Here is a 6,429-nt window from a genome sequence, read left to right as displayed (position 1 = left end):
AGGGACTACAAGTTTCCAAAGGAATTTTCATAAAATTTCCGAAGATATTGATTTCCCTTCCTCTTCCCAGAATCCATCCATTGTGGTGGATTTGCGCTTAAAGAGCTCTTTTCAAGAGATCAGAAGCACAATAGTCATCACGTGAAACGTCAAGAGACTTCGCAGGAATATGTTAAAAATGTGTGTATGTAATACTTGTTTAATTCTTCATTTTTCAAAGGAATAGAGGGATATTTTTCGAAGTACTTATTGCTTTGTCATGAAGAATCTTCTCTCTTTGTCATGAAGAAATTTCTTCTTCTAATATCGGGTGTAAAATATTCTCTTGATTTTATGTTGAGTTGATATTAACACTTCTTTCCAATTTTCTTATTTTAAATTTTCCATTTGTAAGGTAAAACTGCGACACCATAAACGCCTTCCAGGAACTTGCTTTGCATCGACGGAACTAGGTCTCAGAGCCGGGACAAAGGTGAGACAAGTGAGGCAGTTGCCTCAGGTGAACCACTAGAAGGGGCGCCAAACTGGCTATACGAATTCAAAAATTACTTAAATTATGTTTTTAAATTTGTCAGTTATTATTAGGGTAAATATGCTTCGGCATACTTAAATTAATAAAACAATAGGAACAATTTCAAGAAAATCTGAAAATTAATGCAATGTGCATTTCGATGTTATTTCTTATTTGTCAAAAAAGAAATTTTTAACATTTTCATTTGGAAGTTAAATAATTGGCTATATTATTTTTCTGAATTTATGAAGCTACGATTAAAAAATACTTTAATAATTATAGTATAATTATGCTATAAAAATTATGATATTTTGATTTAATACAGTTACTTTTGTTTAATACAAATATAGCTATTTTGATATATATATATGTAAGATAAAAAATATGTAAATCAAAATTATAATTTAAACAAAGGATAAAATATTAATTCTCCCTCTCTGTTTTAAAAATCATAATAGAATCTCCGGTTAGATTTCTAGATCATTCTATGGCCTGCGCAGCTCTGACGACGTAATAATTGAGAACCAAAACTTTCCTCTTCCCGTGCTTCCATATTGCATAACTACGCACTTTAGTTTCGCTCTCTGCTCTGCTTGGATGTAATTTCTCTGGCTTGCTTTCTATCTCAAACAATATCAAAAATGTAAATTTTCTTGAACAGGCTCGACCAGGGTGTCAAGTGATTGTGGACACAAACGTCAACTGGAAAATAAAAATAGAATTAAAACTGCCTCGACTTGCCAATTTTTTTTTTAGATATTACGAAGACAACATATTAGCATACTATGCAATCAGAATTCTTCCTCTTCAATATGGATCTACGATCTATCTTATCTGGATATTACGCATCAACAATGTTCCGGCTTTTCCTTGCTGCTATTATTTCATATATATATATACATAGGGGCGCACATTTACTTTTTTGTCTCAAGTGAAAAAATATCTTGGCATGGCTCTGCTAGGTCTGTAAACTTTCTTTTTCGATAATTAATAGCATACGTTTTAGTTACAAACATATGTGTTTATTGCAGTTATCTAAGTAAACCCATGCTGCATCAAGGGTCACAATATATTTCCAATTTTCTCCTGCTAAATTGCTCTCATACAGGAATAAAAACATTGTTGCCTCGGCAGAATATGATGAACATCATGGTTTTTAGCTGTTTTGAGTTGTAAATCTTCGTTTATTATTTTATTTATTGCTTCTACAGATGCCTTTCAAGACTTTTTAATTTATTTATGATTTAGCGTCATTTTATCTTGTTACTAATTAATGATTTAACTTTAGAAACATTACAAACAGTACGCACCCATTTTTCGGGTATTCGTATGGTATTTCGGATATTTCCTTTTACGATCAATACTGTTGCTTTTTTTTTTTCCAGTACAGAAATTTTAATACTATGCATTTTAGAACGTTTCTGAACTATGGACTAAGAATATATCTCTTCGGACTAGAATATTTCTCTTGGTCTCTTCTCTTCGGATTAAGATATTTCTCTCGATCTCTTTTCTTCGAAGTAGGATATTTCTCTCCGGTCTAGGAATATTTCTCTTTCCTTCCCTATCCTTTTACCCACACTTTGTTTGAAGTTAAAATTTTGAGAGAAGAATAAGTTTAAAAGAATATAATATATTCTATACGGTTTTTTCACTTAAACCATGAGTTGTTGCCAGAAATTTTTATTCCAAAACATTTTCTTTTTTCTAATTCTTTATCGAAATCGTTCTAAAAATGTGTTAACATAGTCTTTATATAAAAAGAATATTCATATGTAACATATAAAATATAGTGTAGGCCTGTCAAACTGACGGCCCAAAGGTGCATGCCATTTCTGAAGCAATGTTATGCGCTCCGTGAAGATATTTCAGTTATAAATTTGTTGCAAAGATTTTAAGATTGCAGTTATTCTAAATTCGAGTTTATAGTATTTTCATTACCGTTGGAAAAAAAAGTAAATATTGCATCCGAAAATCTATAATGATTAACTTACAGTGTGATGTACTAAATCTTATTCAAAGATTTGAAGATTTCATTAAATTTTATACCTACTAGTCAAAAAAACTAAATAAGTTACGAATTTTTTCACTAAGAGTAATCGCTTTGTTTGTGAATAAATTTATAAATAAATAGCTTTCCCTCACCACAGTTGAAAATTAATTAAAAAAGAACCCGATTGTTCGATGAGTATATACAATCCATGATAAAGATAATTTCTCTCCAAGGCTATAAACTTCATCAGAATCGAAACGCCATCGAGTGTCAAGAGTGTAAGAACTGAAGAGCTTTGTAATTATTTACATAAAACATATATATTTTTATTTAAACGAAGAACAATTTCATAAATAACAGAGAGAGACTAATTTGTCATTATTTATTTTCAAATTTTCTCCGACATAATAAATTTTCACAAAAACCTTCGGAAATTTTGTAATTTATTTATTTTTAGTTTAAATTAAAGTTAATTATTAATTAGACATGTAAGAATTAGTTGAAAGAAATGGCAGTCTAAGTATTTAATATTTAAACTAAATGCCGCAATAGTCCTTAGTTGGGGCCATAGCCTGCAGTGTCCTGATATCTGCTGTCTTGAACGTGGGCTCCAAGGTGCATGAGCATATACCCTGGACAAAGTGATCAGCTGTCGCACATCCCCTGGTGTTAAGCCAACAACAAACTTGGTACTCATTTTATCGACCTACTCACGGTATGAAAGCGGCAACATTTTTGGCCCTTCAGCTGTTCTTAGAACCTGCATGAGGCCCGCCTGCAATTTGAGTCTGAGACCACTGTTTTAACATTTATTTTCTATTAAATTTCAAAGTTTATTTAGAAGTGATGAACGAACTATTTTTTACTTTCATAAGTCGGGAGAGAAAAAGCGACCCCATTCGATTTTTCCAACATAAAGGAGACATTTTTAGGATATCACATTATGGTCACCTTTGGCTGAACAGACAATGAAGCTGTAAGAAATTAAACTACCATCTAGGTTCCAGACGATTTTGGTCTTCTGTGGAGATGGTTGTCTTAGAAGAATTATATTCAGTATGGATATTTATTTAGTTCTTATAAACACAGATTATTTTCAGGAGTAATCATCTTAGATGAGTGGTTGTTACGAGAGGGTTCACAGTACAGAGTAATTTCGAGCAAGTTTTACCACTTTTAATTCTTCCCAAATCTACTTTGCTATTGCAATATAGTAATACCTTCCTGTGACGACAATTAATTTCCTTATGATTTTTGTCTCACATAGAAATGGTCGCCTTGAAAAAGTAATGCTCACCACAGATGTTTATTTACGTTCTCAGATATACAATGCACTAGAAGGTAGAAACTTCCTACGCTGAGCTTTAAAATACCTCTTACCATGGAATGATGCCTAAACGTCTTGATGCGATCCACGGGGGTGCAAGCCCCAGTAGTCAACCCTGGGTTACAATGAACAACATCAGTTTTATGAGCACAAGACAGGGCGCCCAGACACCAAACGGTCACCGAAAAACTAATACAACGTTAGACAGTACACGCCAGTCTTCCTGAGTTGATCGACGAAGGTGAATTTCCGAGGACAACCTTAACAATATCAAAAACGTAGCGATCACACAGCGCGAGACCGATTTGATAGTACCATTATGATCCCTTGCCGAGCCTGAAAGGACCATCGAATTATCTGTAGGTATAGTCCTGTGAAGACAAATTGTGTACCCCAGAAGTCGAGTCTGTCTAAGTACACGTCTTAACCAGAACGCCGAAGGTTGTCCCCAATCGACTCCTATGGGGCCTCAGGCAATATTCTTTGCCTCAGGTATACATATTACTGTGAAAAGCGGTTAACTGTGGAAGATAGTCGTCACGAGAGATTTTTATTGCACTTATTCTTGCCCATATGATGAAAATCGTTGACTCTTTCACTGGATGTTATTTTCTTACACTTCATTTTCCATTTTAGGCAAAAGATAAGTAATAAGATTTTATGTCTGAACGTAACATGGTAATAAAGAGCGAACATTTCTCAATCGAACAAAAATCGTTGAAGCTCTTCATAATGGTTGGAATAAGAATAGAAATGCTACAGAAATTTCACCTTCATGTCCGGAAACAAGATCCGGAAAATTTTGTTTCCACATGTCCTGAAAATGATTTTCGTAGTAAGACATTAGAGTTTAAAAGGCCTTGGGTTTCATGGGGAACGGAGGTTCAAAAGATGAAGGACCATGTTGGTAATATGATAGCAAACAAAAAACAGAAAATAGGTTCTTGCAAGTTATTAAAACAGTAATATTTCGAAATACATAACCTTTCCAAAGAAAATTAAACTCGGTTCCTGACGATTTTGTGTCTTCTGATTCTTCTTCTGGTCTTCTTTTTGGTTCAACAGTGATAGATATTATGTTCTTATAAATAATGACTACTGATAGATGATCTTCTATAGGAGGTGAACAGCACTCATAGTAGTACTTATCCGATGAATACTCTCCTCTATCAGAGTTCAACAGAAATATTCATTTTGACCATCCCTAACCCTTTTTGACTTTTTTTTTAACACCTGTACGTACGGACAGAATAAAAGACTGTTTTTTCCAAAACGGACTGTAAAATGGATTCAAAATGTATGTGAGACTATTATAATATCTAAATGGGCAGCTCCCTTTTTTATTGCACAGAACGAAACCCGGAATTATCTTCGCAATCGCTAGTCGTAGTAGCTATATGTTTCTAATTTCAGAAGTGTTTTAAAATGCGAAAATATTCAAATTTCAGCAATGACAAATTTTTTTAAAAATTAATTTCCGACAAATAAAGAATTCTAGCTGTTTATTTAATTTCAAAATTTGCAGAATTTGAAGTCATTTTCAGCTTCCCTTCAGGGATCGTTTAATTAAATAAGACTAATTCGAGGAAATAAGTTTAAATGAAATGAAGTAAAAAGTGTGTGTTATTTCGTAAGACAAGGAGGTTATGTGGTGTCTACATCATATTTTTTTTTTTATACTCTAGTAACCATTTCTAAAAATAAATAAATATCCATACGGAATATCAAGTTAAAATGATCATGCGTACAAAAGAACAAAGTCTTCTAGATCCGCGGGTCAGTATCTTGGAACTTATTGCAAAAGTTCTGCACACGTCTGGGCAGAACGGAACGTTCCTTTGGAAACTTAAGTGAGCATTCGGGGACTTCAATAAAGGTGCCGGCATCCTTCGCAAGTTATCCATCCATTATTTATCAAAAATCCAATAATGTTGGCACTCTAATGAAATTCAATTTGTTTCATGAAAATCCAAATTTCGTCCAGGTCATTCATGTTAAGATTTAAGACATTCATGTTAAGATTTAAGTGAATAGTCGCCTACTTCAACAAAGATGCTGGCACCCATACGAATATCAGTTTATACCATGAAGAATGCAACTTTCGTCAACATTCCTTTAAAGATGTAAATGAAAAGTTCATGAGTTGAGTAAAAGCTGCGGCCTCTTTTGCAAGTTAGCCGTTATTAATCAACACATAAGGGTGGTCTGGCACCCTTTCAGTTGACACCTTGAAGAATGCAGTCTTTAACAAGATGCCAGAACACCATAGTCAAGTCTTTATTTTAGTAAATAGTAACCGACGTGCATAAGGGGTGCAATTTATGCCTTGAAGAAAGCAACTTTCGTCGAGGTGCTGGTACCTTTATATCAGAGCATCGTTATCGGGAGTGATCGCGAAACAGGCACCATTATAAAATTTGATTTATAACTTGGAAGAAAAAAACCTTTTTTGAGGTGGCAGCGCCTTTATGATAGCAAATAACTGCTAATTTGCATAAAGGTGTCGGCACCTTTAATGACAAGGCGAACCTATAGCCATCGACTCCTCGGAAAATTTTTTGGTAGCACCATCTATTCCTGATTCAAGAATATTGTAAA

The sequence above is a fragment of the Stegodyphus dumicola genome, chromosome 6 (assembly GCF_044657685.1).
Source record: "Stegodyphus dumicola isolate Sdum_Otavi_A_Nest chromosome 6, ASM4465768v1".
In the NCBI taxonomy this organism is placed as follows: domain Eukaryota; kingdom Metazoa; phylum Arthropoda; class Arachnida; order Araneae; family Eresidae; genus Stegodyphus; species Stegodyphus dumicola.
Note: the sequence above shows the minus strand (reverse complement) of the source record.